At 39.9% G+C, this 17,690-nt stretch overlaps 1 protein-coding gene across 1 annotated transcript in view; it reads right to left on the bottom strand.

Annotated features, from left to right (window-relative positions):
- The window catches only part of LOC106992317 (uncharacterized), a 47,049-nt gene extending 42,681 nt beyond the window's left edge, over positions 1-4,368 (bottom strand). The window contains exon 1 of the mRNA XM_077940163.1: positions 4,179-4,368. The gene's annotated coding sequence lies outside the window, so the exon portion shown is untranslated. The remainder of the gene's footprint in view (positions 1-4,178) is intronic.
- Between the last annotated feature and the right edge of the window lie 13,322 nt (positions 4,369-17,690).

The raw sequence follows: 17,690 nt of genomic DNA on the forward strand, positions 1-17,690 counted from the left end.
TATGAAACGTTATGAAAACGAACTGAAGAAATGGAAAATCTGGAGACCAATACACAAGAAGGAAAAAGACAGACTCATCCTCCAAATTGGACATTTATTTAAACCAGGGTTTGTCAGCCTCAGCAATATTGATATATTGGGCCAGACAATTCTTTGTGGAGGGTTCTCCTGCTGTGTTGTGGGACATTTAGTAACATCCCTTCTACCCACGGAATGCCAATAAGACCTGACCATGGCCAGTTGTGACCACAAAAATGTCTCCAGATATTTCCAAATGTCCCATGGGAGGCAAAATATTCCTGTAGGCAAAAGTTACTGTGTAAACTAGATCTACATCCTAGGTCTTAGAAAAAAGATGTAAAGCTTCCCAAGTTAGCCCTGCACACCCTTGATACTGAAATGAAATAAGAGCCTTAAAGGAAACAAACAAAACCTTAATCTTCTTTAATACAGAAGTAAAAACGCAAAAATAAAATATTACTATAGCCGTTCTAACAGTTTTTTTATAGGAATGTGATGATGATTCAAAATTAGGAAAATTTCATCAGGTAATTCACAAATTATATTTCTCCATAGAATTGTAGACACAATCAGGAAAAACAAGGTAGCTCTATATGCATTAAGTCCGTGTGCTATTCAGTGAAAAACACAAGTTGCAGAAGTCTTACAGAAAAAACTGAACACTGAACACGTATTTCCACCATCTGCTCTTTGTCCTAAGGCTCCACTAGAAATACAGTGAAGAAGAAACATATAAACACACAATTACAAAAAAAGAAATAGGATTACCAACAGAAGAGAATTCACCTTCATTAGACAATGACAGTAAATGGAAAATGGTTAATTAATGGAGCAAAGCAAACAAAAGTGGAGGTTCCAGCCATCATTTATGATTGCACCAGGAGATAAGATAGAGGGGTAGAGGATAACAATTAGGAATCGGCATACATTCCCCCTAAAAGCTATCAGTTGCCAAGTCTTGGCCATGAAGAACTCCCAATCGATTTTCTGTTTTTATTTTTTATTTGTATTTTATTTATTTATTTATTTATTTATTGAGGCAGAGTCTTGCTCTTTCACCTAGGCTGGAATGCAGGAATGCAGTGGAATGATCACAGCTCACTTCAGCCTCAACATCCTGGGCTCAAGAGATCCTCCTGCCTCAGCCTCCCAAGTAGCTGGGCCTACAGGTGGGTGTCACCACACCTGGCTATTTTTAAAATTTATTTCCATAAAGATGGGGTCTCATGATGTTGCCTAAATTAGTCTTGAGTTCCTGGGCTCAAGTGATCCTCCCACATCAGTCTCCCAAAGCACTGAGATTGTAGGTGTGAGCCACCACACCCAGCGTCCCAGTCTTTTAGTACTTCTCTCATATATGAATAAACAAAAAGGGGAATTTAAAAAAAAAGAGAATACAGGCCAGCACAGTGGTTCATGACTTTAATCCCAGCAATTTGGGAGGCTGACTTGGGCAGAGCCCCTGAGATCAGGAATTCGAAACCAGCCTGACCAACATGGAGAAACAAATACAAAAATTAGCCGGGCTTGGTGGCACATGCCTATAATCTCAGCTACTTACGAGGCTGAGGCGGGAGAATCACTTGAACCCAGGAGCTAAAGATTGCGGCGAGCCAAGATCATGCCATTGCACTCCAGGCTGGGAAACAAGAGTGAAACTCCATCTCAAAAAAAAAAAAAAAAAAAGACTACAAATGATAAACAACATAGAATAGATATTTAAGGAAAGGCCTTAAAAAGTAAAATAAGACCAAAGTAAACTAAGAAAAAAATTTATTAAAGAACAAAGAGATGCTAGGGAGCAGGCAAAAAAGTATCAAAATCACTTTGTAAAGACACTTCCGAATGTATTAGATGAATAAAACAAAATAGAATATGAATAAGGAATAATCAGAGAAGAAAAAGTTCTTAGAACTCAGGGTTCATCTTGGGAGTTGGTCCCCAATGAGCCACACCTCCTGTCACCATGTCCTTGAACAGGCCCATCCCACAGTGAATCTGGGTTGGCTCCAAGACTCACTTTAACCTAGAGAATTTGGTAGAAATGACACTGGACCTGCTCCAGGTCTAAGCCTTCAGAACACCTGGCAGCTCCACTTCTGTGCTTCTGGAAGCCAAAAATAACAATTGGCTATCCTCTTGGAGAAAGACAAGCCACATGAAGAGGCCCGAGAGGATGAGACGCTATGCAGAGAGGAAGGCCACATGAAGAAACACCAAGACAGCAGACCTGTGGGTGAAGAAGCCATCTCAGACACTCCACTGCAGCTGAGCATCCAGATGACCAGTCCCTGACACCGTCTAACTGCACAGTGAGAGATGCCAAATGAGACCAGCAGAAAAACTGTCCAGTTAGCCCCAGTTAACCCATACGGTAGTGACAGATAGACAAATGTGTGATTTTATGCCATTAAGTGTTGGGAAAATTAGTTAAGCAACAATAAATAACCAAAACAAAACTTAAATTTATGACTATACAAATAAAATTTCCTAAAAGTCAAAAGATAAGAAAAATATTCCAGAACTTAAAATTTAAAAAAGAATTAGAAATAACGTGAGATACAAGACTCAAGACAAGAGGACTAAAATCCAATTAACAGACATTTCAAAACAAACAAATAAAATGGAAAAGAGAAAGTTAACAAAAATATGACAAGATTCAAGATTCCATCTTTGAAAGACCCCATCCATACGCCTATCCATTTGGTGTACCCAGCACAATGAATGAAAAAAAGACCCACACTAAGTACAATGTTGTGCTATTTCAGCTCACCAAGGAAAAGACAAACTCCTAAAAGCTTCCAGAAAGTCATGTATAAATGAGTGAAACTCAGGATGACATGAGGTTCCACCACCACGACTGCTTAGAAGACAACAGCACAGACTTTGAAATTCTAAGGTAAAATTATCCTCAACCTAGAAATACATAATCAACCAAACTATCCATCAAGTGTGAGGGTAGACTATGACAAAAGAGAATAGTGATGGGGATGTGCTATGCACCAGGCACTGTTCTAAATGGTTTACATGTACCAACTCATTTAATCCTCATAGCTCCCTAGAAACATAGGTACTAATGCTATTACTGGCTCCCCCATTTTGCAAATGGAAAATTGATGCATAGAGCACTTAGGGAATCAGCCCAAGGGCATACAGCTAATAAGTAGTAGGACCAAGATTCAAACCTATCTCAGACTGGCTCCATAACCCAAACACTGGATTGTATTTTTTCAGAAGCTAGAGATCAGAAAATATACCACTCCACGCTTTCTTAGGGTTTTACTTGAGGACATAGTCAGGTAAAATGACAAAGGGAAAGCCAAGAAAGATGACATGGGATCCAGGAAACTATGGATCTACTCTAGGAGAGCAGATGAGAAAAACCTCAAGGTGACATCTGCACAGAATGTCACCTGCCAAAATGGGCACAGAGGAGCCAAAGGCTTTGGAAGAGACGGAGATCTCACAGGAAGGGCTACAACCAAATTTTTTAAATTAAAAAGTACTATTAAGAGGAAGACACTGCAAAACTAAAAACACCATCAAGAAAACAAATATCCTATCCTAAATATTCTAGAAAACTTGGCTTTACAAAGTCCTAATGACAATTAGTGATAACTTATATGACTAAAGATAATGTTTGAGGAAGGGAAAGTGGGTGGTATAAGAGCTAAATTCTCATGTATTATACTAAAAAGTCAATAACAGAGGCCTAAATAGGTAAATCCAGGAAGAAGTTAGGGGTAGTGGTGACCTAGTGGTGATTTCTGTTGCTTGCAGGAGATAACACGTGGGTGAGTCCTTAAGAAGCAGAGACAGACTTAAGGAGATGGCATTTCTAGGTGAAGGTAATTCAATGAGCAAAGACAAACAATGAAAGAAGCAAGAACATTTATGGACACCAGGAATATTAACAATGAAAAGCTGGTGTTAGGGAAAAGGGCAATTTTTTTTACCTGTCATACTAAATGCTAGCAGCTCCAAAGAATGAAAAGGTTATTTTTAGTATCTAAAACAGAACAAACAAAACAATTCAATAGGAACAGAAAAACTAACTTCTAAATGACGTGAATAATAATAAAAAAAATCATCCTAGTTTGACTTTTGTTTGAGACAATTTATTTTAGCTCTTGAACACTGGAGAATTTTTACTTTACCTGACCCATGGGTAGTGGTTGATCTGGCATCTCAACATCCAGGTGCTTAGGAAGGTTATCTAATCTGCAGAGTCCACATATCCAGCACTTCAGTTGCTGATGAAGCCATAAAACACATTTCAGTAAATAAGCATTATGTTAAAGAGCCCTTAGAAGACATCAATAATGTTATGACTACTGTAATCAATCCAGAAGGAAATAAAAAAGTTTGTTACTGCTCAACTGTAGCTTACAGATAAAAAAAAACTCTTTAAAATATTTTCAGGAGTCTCTATTTTAAGAATGTTACTATGGCTTGGGGTATAATCACTAAAACTGATAACTAGTGGAATGACAACAATATAGGCAGAGGAAGGAAGTTCCAGACATTGTCCAATTTCTCATTGCTACCTTGTTTTCTTAGAAACTTACAACTTCAAACAAGAGAACATTAATGCATTAATGAGGCTACCAAAAAAGAAAAAAAGAAGAAAAAAACATACAGGCAGTGTTGTTACACATGGCTTATAAAATTATATATTCCAATCACAGTCAGTTAAAAGTACAAAAGCAAATGTGATCCAGCAGACAGAGCCTGGAAATCTAGATGACCTTGGATATCACATCTAATTCCCTGAGTTTGAGTCTACTCATCTGTAAAACAAAGAAATGAAAACTTTCCCAGAATGGTAAAGATCAAATAAACCTGCAAAACACTTGATACTTAGTAGGCTCTTAAGTGTCTGTCTAAAAAATAATAATTCACTAGGAAACTGCAAAGAATAACTGTAAATTTCCATGTTTAAGTCCTAATTGTGTTGTAAGCACATTTACTTTAAGGAAGTAAGCAAGGTAAACTATGTGCACAAGTGTGGTTTTCATTGTTTAAAATGTTTTTCAATGTATAAGGTGACTCAAATGGGATCCAATAAGGCAACTCACTTCACTTGGTCGGGAACAATTTTCTGGGTGTCTCTGACCAAGAAAAGAGATGAAGAGAAAGAAGCAGGTTTACAAAGGACAAAGAAAGAAGACACAGGATTAGAATGGGTTAACGAAGCAAAGAATAAGCCTTCCCAAAGTGATCAATGAAGAAGGTGGAAACAGGAAGGTTGAACCATAAATTAGGATCCACCAAAAATCCTCATGCTTAAAAGGAAGCCAAGCCCCAGTGTGGATTTGTTATGCACCCAATGTGCTCTGCTTTGTGCTAAGTACATAATGAAGATGAGGCAGGGCGATCTGGACACAGACCTGGACAGGACACTCTGACCTATAGCACAGAAGGGACTACAGGAGGGCTGGAGTGAAACAGGAATTAAAAGAAATTAAAGGGCCAGGCGCGGTGGCTCAAGCCTGTAATCCCAGCACGTTGGGAGGCCAAGATGGGTGGATCACGAGGTCAGGAGATCGAGACCATCCTGGCTAATATGGTGAAACCCCATCTCTACTAAAAAATACAAAAAAAAAAAAAAAAAAACTAGCCGGGCGAGGTGGCAGGCGCCTATAGTCCCAGCTACTCGGGAGGCTGAGGCAGGAGAATGGCATAAACCTGGGAGGCGGAGCTTGCAGTGAGCTGAGATCCAGCCACTGCACTCCAGCCTGGGCGACAGAGCGAGACTCCGTCTCAAAAAAAAAAAAAAAAAAAGAAATTAAAGAATGTGAAACTACCATCAGAGTGAACAGGCAACCTACAGAATGGGAGAAATTTTTGCAATCTACTCATCTGACAAAGGGCTAATATCCAGAAACTACAAAGAACTTAAATTTACAAGAAAAAATCAAACCACCCCATCAAAAAGGGGTGAAGGATATGAACAGACATTTCTCAAAAGAAGACATTTATGCAGTCAATAGACACATGAAAAAATGCTCATCAGAGAAATGCAAATCAAAACCACAATGAGATACCATCTCACACCAGTTAGAAGGGTGATCATAAAAAAATCAGGAAACAACAGGTGCTGGATAGGTTGTTGAGAAATAGGAACACTTTTACACTGTTGGTGGGACTGTAAGCTCGTTCAACCATTGTGGAAGACAGTGTGGTGATTCCTCAAGGATCTAGAACTAGAAATACCATTTGACCCAGCCATCCCATTACTGGGTATATCCCCAAAGGATTATAAATCATGATGCTATAAAGACACATGCACACATATGTTTATTGTGGCACCATTCACAATAGCAAAGACTTGGAACCAACCCAAATGTCCATCAATGATAGACTGGATTAAGAAAATGTGACACATATACACCATAGAATACTATGCAGCCATAAAAAGGATGAGTTCATGTCCTTTGTAGGGACATGGATGCAGCTGGAAACCATCATTCTCAGCAAACTATCACAAGGACAGAAAACCAAACACCGCATGTTCTCACTCATAGGTGGGAATTGAACAATGAGAACACTTGGATACAGGATGGGGAACATCACACACCGGGGCCTGTCGTAGGGTGGGGGGGAGTGGGGAGGGATAGCATTAGGAGATATACCTAATGTAAATGACAAGTTAATAGGTGCAGCACACCAACATGGTACATGTATACATATGTGACAAAACTGCACATTATGCACATGTACCCTAGAACTTAAAGTGTAATTAAAAAAAAAAAAGAATGTGTAAGCAAAAACTCAGCTGTATGTAAAAAAACAAACAAAAACCAATTCCCCCTAGAAAAGAAAAAGAGGGGGAGTCCTTTAAAAATTAACTGCTTGTTTTTCTGAGGCTAGTGAGCCTTATCTCTCCTCCTTTCCCAGGCATTGTGAAGACCCTGTTTCTCTAGCTGTGCAGCTGCAAGGTCACTAGACAGATAAACTCAAGTTGTAAAACATGTTTTTCCTTGAAAAGTAAGAAACAATGTAATGCATGTCTCAACTGAATAACTGTCTTTGTTTCTTGCTTCTGTAATATGCTTCCCCCTGCACAGATCTCCCCTCTACCCCACAAAATGCTTAAAAGGTAACCTGACTCTTTGTTCAGGGCTCAGTCCTTTAGATGTTAATCTGACTGGGCCAGGGCACCTAAATGATAATATATATCCTCATCAACCCCTCAGTCTCTCTGATTCCTAAATTATCCCGCTGCAGGGGGAGAGAGGCAGCAGAGTAGTGGAGTCATACCAAGCAACAAGAAAGGCAGGGTAGGGGCCGGGCATGGTGGCTCACACCTGTAATGCCAGCAATTTCGGAGGCTGAGGTGGGAGGATCACCTGAGGTCAGGAGTTTGAGACCAGCCTGGCCAACATGATGAAACCTCATCTCTATTAAAAAATACAAAAATTAGCTGGGCATGGTGGCAGGTGCCTGTAATCCCAGCTACTCAGGAGGCTAAGGCAGGGAATCACTTGAACCCAGGAGGTGGAGGTTGCAGTGAGCCAAGATTGCACCATTGCACTCCAGCCTGGGGGACAAGAGTGAGACTTCATCTCAAAAGAAAAAAAAAAAGGAAAAAAAGAATGAAACAAAGAAAGACAGGGTAGTACAAGTTCCATGAATTTCAATTTTACTCTCCTTCCCCACCGCACACACACAAAAAGCATTTGAGGGATGGGAGGAAGAAACTGAGATCACAAGGAAAATAGTAAGAGACATTCAGAAGGACAGGTCTTAGAAATTTACTAGTTTCAGGGGGAGGGGGGCAGTCAGAGAGCAGTAGTATATAAAAGAATGCTAGGACAGTTCCCAGGTTTGCGCATGGGTGACTAGTTTGATTATTTCATTTTGTCCCACTCACAATGACAAGGAGAATTGTTGATGGAACACATGATGGGGCTGATACAGTGCTAAGAGGTAGATACATGAAGATTTAAATATCATCATTTTGAACACCCATGTTACTCCAAGTGAGATTCCCTAACATATATGATATACAGACAGATATATGGGTTTGAAACTCGAGATGAATATGGGTTTAGGAATCCCTGGAACACAGGTCATGACTTAAGTAATGGGAGTCAAAGATTACTCAGAGAAAGCACAGAATGAAAAGAGAAGAAAGAAGTAGGCCAAGGAAGAAGAGATTGGAGGAGACCAAGGTGGGTGATAAGATCAAAACAGGAGAAAAGAATCCGATAGAAGTCCCATTCGATTATCATGTCCCTTCCCAGAGGACATGGACATGCCTTTTTATCTTTTATACCCAATTATCACAGGTCCTGGCACAGAAGCCACACAGTTTTGTTTTGTTTTGTTTTTTTTTTTTTTTTTTTTTTTTGAGACGGAGTCTCGCTCTGTCGCCCAGGCCCAGAGTGCAGTGGCCGGATCTCAGCTCACTGCAAGCTCTGCCTCCTGGGTTTACGCCATTTTCCTGCCTCAGCCTCCTGAGTAGCTGGGACTACAGGCGCCCGCCACCTCGCCCGGCTAGTTTTTTGTATTTTTTAGTAGAGACGGGGTTTCACCGTGTTAGCCAGGATGGTCTCGATTTCCTGACCTCGTGATCCGCCCGTCTCGGCCTCCCAAAGTGCTGGGATTACAGGCTTGAGCCACCGCGCCCGGCCCACAGTTTTTTTTTTAATTGTGTTCTACTATTCAGTTTCCTGTATCCACCAGGGGAGAAAAAAGTAAGTATAAACAAGCACAGACATAGATTTTTTTTACACTGTATACTAAAGGGGTCAGATTATACACAATATTTTATGCCTCACTTTTTTACTTAATATATCTTAGAAGTTTGCACATGCTCTTATGGAAAGACTACTTGCATTTTTTGGTCTACAACAGAATATTCTATTATAAAACTACACTATAATTTTTATTTAACCAGCTCTTTATTGGTGGACATCAAGAATGGAGGAATGTTTCAACAAGGGAACAATCCACAGTATCAAAATACTACAGAGGGGTCAATTTGGGGACTAAGAGGGGAGCCACTAGATTTGGCAACTAAGAGGTAAATTTTAGCGCAACGATGAAGGCAGAATCCAGATTATAATGAGCTCAATGAGAAAAGGTGAAGACATGTAGCTTATTCTCTCAATAAACTAGGTTATGATAAACTGGCAGAGGCTGTAAGAGTAGGAGGTGAGTTGTTTTCTCCTTCATGTAAATATATTTATTTTTTAAACACTAGGCCCCATTTTATATCCTACTTCATTTAACTTTATGAACATGTTTATGTATGTATGTATGTATGTTATATAATGTTTTAGACACTGAAAAATAACTCATTTCTGCTCTTATAAAACTGTTATCTTTAGATGTTCAGAAGCAACTCCCTAAAAGGAGGTAGCAGTAATGGAGCTATGTCTATCATTCTTTCCCATCAACCCCCCTGCTGGAGATGTAAACATGTGTTCATCAAACCTTTAATTTTTACCTCTTATCTTCATGGCTCTCCATACAAACCTTAACTCTTTTTTGTACTTGTATATATATATTTATATGTATATCTATATCTAGAGAGAGAGAGAGAGAGTCTTGCTATGTTGCTCAGGCTGATCTCAAACTCCTGGGCTCAAGCAATCCTCCCATCTTGGCCTCGAAAAGTCCTGGGATTACAGGCATGAACCACTGTGCCCAGCCTCAACCTTAACTCTTAAAATATCGTCCAACTGAAGTTCTTCTCTTCTAATATTTAAGAATAGATGTGTTTAAACTAACTATAACTTATTTTGACAAAAACTGAAGTTAAGACTCAAACTTCCACAAATGGCCAGTTCTCCTAAAACTATTTACAGAATAATCTATCTTTTCACTATGAAGGTAAAATTTCAACTTTTCCTTATATTAAATTCTCATTTGCATGACTCTGGTTCTAAACTTCCATTGCCTTTATCTGTCTGGCCCAGGGCTAGTCTACAATATTTTATTTAATATTTGGTTGAAAGAGTCTATACTTGATTATTTTTTATTATTTACTCTTCTAAACAAATTTTAGAATTGTTTTGTCAAGTGCCAAAAATAAATCTGCTGGAATTTGTACTGAAATTTGTATATATATATATACACACACACACACACACACACAAAATGTATATATATATAAAATATATACACACACTTTTTTTCTTTCTTTTTTTTTTTTTGAGACACGGTCTCACTCTGTCACCTAGGCTGGAGTTCAGAGGCATGATCTCGGCTCACTGCAACCTCTGCCTCCCAGGCTCATGTGATCCTCCTGCCTCAGCCTCAGGAGTAGTTGGAACTACAAGTGTGTGCCACAGACACCCAGCTAATTGTCATCTACTCACCTCAGCTTCCCAAACTTTTGGGATTACAGGTATGAGCCACTGTGCCCAGCAGAAATTACATTTATAAATTAATATGAAGACATGGTGATAACTAACATATTTATAGCATGAAATCTGCTCATCCAGGAACATAGAATGCAAATGTTTCATTTCACTCAGCAAAATTTTGTCATGTCCTTGATAAAAGTCCTGCACATCTAAGTTTATTCCTAGATATTTAATTTTTGCTGAAACACCTGAAAAACCTGAAAAAATACTGCACCACTATATCTTCTATGTGATTATAGCTAGCATTGGGGAAGGATATTGATTTTTATATAAAGAGCTTTTAGCCACTAATCTTAAAAATTGTTTTTTCAGTTGGTTCCTTTGGATATTTTCAGGTAAACAATCATGTCAACTGAAAATAATGATTTTTTTTTCTATAAACACTATGACATCATGGTAAAATACAGTAAATACTTTTTAAAAGAATATAAAAGGGCCGGGCACAGTGGCTGACACCTGTAATCCCAGCACTTTGGGAGGCTGAGGCAGGCAGAACATGAGATCAGGAGATCGAGACCATCCTGGCTAAAATGGTGAACCCCCATCTCTACTAAAAAATACAAAAATTAGCTGGGCATGGTGGTGGGCACCTGTAGTCCCAGCTACTGGGGAGGCTGAGGCAGGAGAATGATGTGAACCCGGGAGGCGGAGCTTGTAGTGAGCGCAGATCATGCCACTGCACTCCAGCCTGGGCAACAGAGCGAGACTTCGTCTTAAAAAAAAAAAAAAAAAAAACTATAGAGAATATGACCTCAACTATTTAAACATATCTATAAGGGATATGTATTTTACTACCAAAGAAAAAATATATACTGGTAGAAAATGGCCATCATGTCAACTGTCAATAGTGGCAATATTAGGTAGAGAAATTACGGAAGACTTTAATTTTTTTCTTTTTCTTTTCTGTACTTTACTAATTTTCTCAACAATGGTTGCTTATGAGTTTTATAATTTAAAAAGGGTTTTTAAAATTTTTCCAACATGGAAAGTTATATTTCTTTACATACTAAAAATAAAAACAAAACTTTCTATTTGAATATCATTGACTTTTACTGCAGATTTACAGTCCCTTGAAAGAAAAGGCAATTCCCACCAGGTGCGGTGGCTCATGCCTATAATTCCAGCACTTTGGGAGGCCAAGGCGGGTGGATCAAGTGGTCAGGAGATTGAGACCATCCTGGCTAACATGATGAAACTCCATCTGTACTAAAAACACACAAAAAATTAGCTGGGCATGGTGGCACGCGGCTGTACAGCTACTCGGGGGGCTGAGGCAGGAGAATGGCATGAACACGGGAGGCAGAGCTTGCAGTGCGCCGAGATCACACCACTGCACTCCAGCCTAGGCAACAGAGTGAGGCTCTATCTCAAAAAAAAAAAAAAAAAAAAAAAAAAAAGGCAATTCCCTCCTACTAGTTCTGGTATCATTCTCCCCATCACTACCTTCACTTCCACCTTGGTCTTTTTTCTACTTCTCACCTTGGCTAGTGGTCTCTACCCAAAATGCTTGCTTGGCTCTTAATGGTTAGAATTCAGGGAAAAAGAGATCCTGAATTCCTAATCTAAACTAAGGTTATACATGTGGTAAATAATAAAGCGAATCCAGGTAGTAAGAAAGATTCGGAGGACTTAAAATACCCAGACTTTATTTATTTATTTATTTATTTATTTATTTATTTATTTATTTTTTTGAGACGGAGTCTCGGTCTGTCGCCCAGGCTGGAGTGCAGTGGAGCAATCTCGGCTCACTGCCAGCTCCGCCTCCCGGGTTCACGCCATTCTCCTGCCTCAGCCTCCCGAGTAGCTGGGACTACAGGCACCTGCCACCGCGCCCGGTTAGTTTTTTCTATTTTTAGTAGAGACGGGGTTTCACCATGGTCTCGATCTCCTGACCTTGTGATCCGCCCGCCTCGGCCTCCCAAAGTGCTGGGATTACAGGCGTGAGCCACAGCGCCCGGCCATACCCAGACTTTAAATCCTCTAAGATTATGGTCATTAAGCATGCTTTTTAATCATGTTATCTCTTAACATTCAATTTCTATATATCATGTTCATGAGGAAAACAGAAAATAGGTTGGCTTCTTTTCTCACCAAATTGTTGTTCTTAGTATCTTCTAGACATTCCAGAACTGATGTCAGATTTGGCTCATCAGAGTCCACAAACCATATCGGTGAAGAAAATGAACAGGATTCCTGTTTAACACAGAGACACCTATGTTAAACATTTACATACAGACTAACCCAAATATAAAATTAAACCACACCACTAAATGGCAAGATGACCATGGATTTAAACAAAATGTATCAGGGGGAAAAGGCAACACATTAAAACTCATATGAGGCACTGGACTTCTAAGACAGCCATTCTCCTTGCATAGCACTGTCTGCTGCTACAGCTCATAGAAGTCAACAATTTTCTTCAACACTGGCAGGCAGCCTCTAAATGGCCCTGATCACTGTCACCTCCTGCCATTCATGCCTTTGTAAAATTCCCACTCCTGGACCTAGTGACTCACTTCTAACAAAGAGAATACAGCAAAAGTAACAATGTCACTTCTGAGGTGAGGCTACAAGGAGACTATGATGCCTGCCTTGGTCACCCTTCTCCTGCTCTCTCCATTGCTCCCTCTGATGGAAGCCAGTTGCCATGTGATGAGGTGCCCTATGGAGAGGCCCACATGGCAAGGTATTGTAAAAGGCCTCTGACCGATAGCCATCTAGATATGGAGGCCCAGTCCAACAGCCTCTGAGATGAATCCTGCCAATGCAAGCTTGGAGATGGATTCTCTCCCTATCCTGCCTTGGGATGATCACAGCTGCCACCAACATCTTCACTGCCTGGTGAGAGGCCAAGTCAGTGAACCCAAGGTAAACTGCACAGAATCCTGACCCACAGAAACTGTGAGATAAGGTTTGTTGTTTTAAGCCACTAAATTTGTGACAGAACAATAGATAACTAATTCAAACACCATAAAATTCTAACATTTTATTCTATCACACGAACCAAGTAATACCAATAAATGCCATTACTATACATATATTTTCAGGACACAATTACATGTGATTTTTAAAAAAAGTTAATGAACTAAGCCTTATGTGCTTTCACCGACTAATAGACATTTCCTCTGTTATGTTGTAATGTTTTCTGTTATAAATTGGGGAAAAGCCATTATTATTACATATTAGCTTCAGAAGAACTAGGTTCAAGTCATGGAAAACCATTTCACACACACAACGTTAGGAAACACTGCTTTCAAAACTGTAATCTGAATTATAGCCAAAGCCACAGAAACCAAATACTTACCAAAGTTTCTTTTAAGAAAAACAAGTTGGCTGGGTGCGGTGGCTCACGCCTCTAATCCTGGCACTTTGGGAGGCTGAGGTGGGTAGATCACAAGGCCAGGAGATCGAGACATCCTGACCAATGTGGTGAAACCCCGTCTCCACTAAAATAAAAACAATTATCCAGGCGTAGTGGCACGTGCCTGTAGTCCCAGCTACTCAGGAGGCTGAGGAAGGGAAATCACTTGAACCCGGGAGGCAGAGGTTTCAGTGAGCTGAGATGTGCCACTGCAGTCCAGCCTGGTGACAGAGAAAGACTCCATCTCAAACAAAAACAAAAACAAAAACAAAAAAAACAAGTTGTATTGAAGGAGGACATCATTAACAGTGTATCTCTTCAAAAATTATTTATTTTACTATTCTCATTCTTCTCATTCCTCTCTTACAGTGTCCCAAATCTCTTTACAGGCTAAAACTCTTCAGAATTAATCCTATTTTTTTTTTTTTTTTTTGAGATGGAGTCTTGCTCTGTCACCCAGGCTGGATGCAGTGGCGCGATCCTGGCTCGCTGCAAGCTCGGCCTCCCAGGTTCACGTCATTCTCCTGAATCAGCCTCCAGAGTAGCTGGGACTATGGGCGCCCATCACCATGCCCAGCTAATTTTCTGTATTTTTAGTAGAGACAGGGTTTCTCTATCTCTTGATCTCGTGATCCGCCCGCCTCGGCCTCCCAAAGTGCTGGGATTACAGGTATGAGCCACTGTGCCTGGCCCAATCCTATTCTTAAAGAACACCATGTTTGGACTATTGCATTTTCTTCTTCAAATTCTGCAGCATACATTGGGAATACACCATATGGACCATTTCTACATTTTTAGTTTTGGGGTTTTTTTTGTTTGTGTTTGCTTTTTTTTTTTTTTTTTTTGGTTAAAGAAACTGCAACTAGATCTAGGACCTCATTCTATTAGGTTAGTATTTATCTAGTAAACTTCAGCATAAGCAAAATAAAATACATGTTGTTGCTCTGGACTGAAACCCATCAAAACCATATTTTAAAAATTACAAAAACATTAACTGCAATCAAGTTTTTAAAAATCCTGTAGATGAAAAGATATGATATATAGTAGGTGTAAGCACCTATTTCATTGGTTCCCAAAGTGCGGTCCTCAGACCCCCAGGTCCAAACTATTTTGACAGGAATACTAACATGGTGACATTTGCTGTAAGGGTGCAGATACAATGGTGGGTTAAAATGCTGGTACTTTAGCACAAATAAAGGCAGTAACACCAAACTACTAGTAGTCATGGTATGACTACTATGCACAGGAAAGGTTTAAAAAGGAACGGTGGGCCGGGCAGTGACTCAGGCCTGTAATCCCAGCACTTTGGGAGGCCAAGACGGGGAGATCACCTGAGGTCAAGAGTTTGCAATTAGCCTGGCCAACATGGCGAAACCCCATCTCTACTAAAAATACAAAAATTAGATGGACATTGTAGTTGCATGCTTCTAGTCCCAGCTACTTGGCAAGCTGAGGCAGGAGGATTGATTGAGCCCAGAAGGTTGAGGCTACAGTGAGCTGTGGTCATGCTACTGCATTCCAGCCTAGGTGACAGAACAAGGCCCTGTCTCAAAAATAAAAAGAATGTCTATGATGAAGGAGTGAAAATTTTACATTTTTTTTTTTTTTTGAGACGGAGTCTCGCTCTGTCGCCCAGGCTACAGTGCAGTGGCCAGATCTCAGCTCACTGCAAGCTCCGCCTCCCGGGTTCATGCCATTCTCCTGCCTCAGCCTCCCGAGTAGCTGGGACTACAGGCGCCTGCCACCTCGCCCGGCTAGTTTTTTGTATTTTTTAGTAGAGACGGGGTTTCACCGTGTTAGCCAGGATGGTCTCGATCTCCTGACCTCGTGATACGCCCGTCTCAGCCTCCCAAAGTGCCGGGATTACAGGCTTGAGCCACCGCGCCTGGCCAAAATTTTACATCTTAATCCTTGAATATATCTTTTTAATATTTTATGTGATGAAATGGGAAGTATACATGAGCATTCCTACAGACTACCTGAGAAAAAACCCTCGTGTGACTAAGTCATGAAGTGAATTAACCACTTTAATGGAATATCATTTTTACTTCAAAGGATTACTGACAAAAAATGTTATTTCAGCTTGGGTTTTGGGAGACATTTTCTCAAAAAAAGGAGATTCTACTATTTCTTTTTTTTTTTATGCTTTATCTTCTAGGGTACATGTGCACAATGTGCAGGTTTGTCACATATGTATACATGTGCCATGTTGGTGTGCTGCACTCATTAACTAGTCATTTACCTTAGGTATATCTCCTAATGCTATCCCTCCCCCCTCCCCCCAACCCACGACAGGCTCCGGTGTGTGATGTTCCCCACCCTGTGTTCAAGTGTTCTGATTGTACAATTCCCACAAATGAGTGAGAACATGTGGTGTTTGGTTTTCTTTCCTTTTGATAGTTTGCTCAGAATGATGGTTTCCAGCTGCATCCATGTCCCTACAAAGGACATGAACTCATCCTTTTTTTATGGCTGCATAGTATTCCATGGTGTATATGTGTCACATTTTCTTAATCCAATCTGTCGTTGATGGACATTTGGGTTGGTTCCAAGTCTTTGCTATTGTGAATAGTGCCACAATAAACATACGTGTGCATGTGTCTTTATAGCATCATGATTTATAATCCTTTGGGTATATACCCAGTAATGGGATGGCTGGGTCAAATGGTATTTCTAGTTCTAGATCCTTGAGGAATCACCACACTGTCTTCCACAATGGTTGAACTAGTTTACAGTCCCACCAACAGTGTAAAAGTGTTCCTATTTCTCCACATGCTCTCTAGCACCTGTTGTTTCCTGACTCTAATGATCGTCACTCTAACTGGTGTAAGATGGTATCTCATTGTGGGTTTGATTTGCATGTCTCTGATGGCTAGTGATGATGAGTATTTTTTCATGTGTCTGTTGGCTGCATAAATGTCTTCTTTTGAGAAATGTCTGTTCATATCCTTTGCCCACTTTTTGATGGGGTTGATTTTTTCTTGTAAATTTGTTTGAGTTCTTTGTAGGTTCTGGATATTAGCCCTTTGTCAGATGAGTAGATTGCAACAATTTTCTCCCATTCCATAGGTTGCCTGTTCACTGTGACGGTAGTTTCTTTTGCTGTGCAGAAGCTCTTTAGTTTAATTAGATCCCATATATCAATTTTGGCTTTTGTTGCCATTGCTTTTGGTGTTTTAGATATGAAGTCCTTGCCCATGCCTATGTCCGGCATGATATTACCTAGGTTTTCTTCTAGGGTTTTTATGGTTTTTAGGTCTAACGTTTAAGTCTCTAATCCATCTTGAATTAATTTTTGTGTAAGGTGTAAGGAAGGGATCCCATTTCAGCTTTCTACTTATGGCTAGCCAGTTTTCCCAGCACCATTTATTAAATAGGGAATCCTTTCCCCATTTCTTATTTTTGTCAGGTTTGTCAAAGATCAGATGGTTGTAGATGTGTGGTATTATTTCTGAGGACTGTGTTCTGTTCCATTGGTCTATATCTGTTTTGGTACCAGTACCATGCTCTTCTGGTTACTGTACCCTTGTAGTATAGTTTGAAGTCAGGTAGCATGGTGCCTCCAGCTTTGTTCTTTTGGTTTAGGATTGTCTTGGCAATGCAGGCTCTTTTTTGGTTCCATATGAACTTTAAAGTAGTTTTTTCCAATTCTGTGAAGAAAGTCATTAGTAACTTAATGGGGATGGCATTGAATCTATAAATTACCTTGGGCAGTATGGCCATTTTCACGATATAGATTCTTCCTATCCATGAGCATGGAACGTGAAGGACCTCTTCAAGGAGAACTACAAACCACTGCTCAATGAAATAAAAGAGGACACAAAAAAATAGAAAAAAGGAGATTCTGTTATTTCAAGGAAAACAACAGACAGGCCATAATAAAATTCAACAATAAAATTGCTAATAACAAAACTCAAGCTTTTGAACAA

The sequence above is a fragment of the Macaca mulatta genome, chromosome 7 (assembly GCF_049350105.2).
Source record: "Macaca mulatta isolate MMU2019108-1 chromosome 7, T2T-MMU8v2.0, whole genome shotgun sequence".
In the NCBI taxonomy this organism is placed as follows: Eukaryota; Metazoa; Chordata; class Mammalia; order Primates; family Cercopithecidae; genus Macaca; species Macaca mulatta.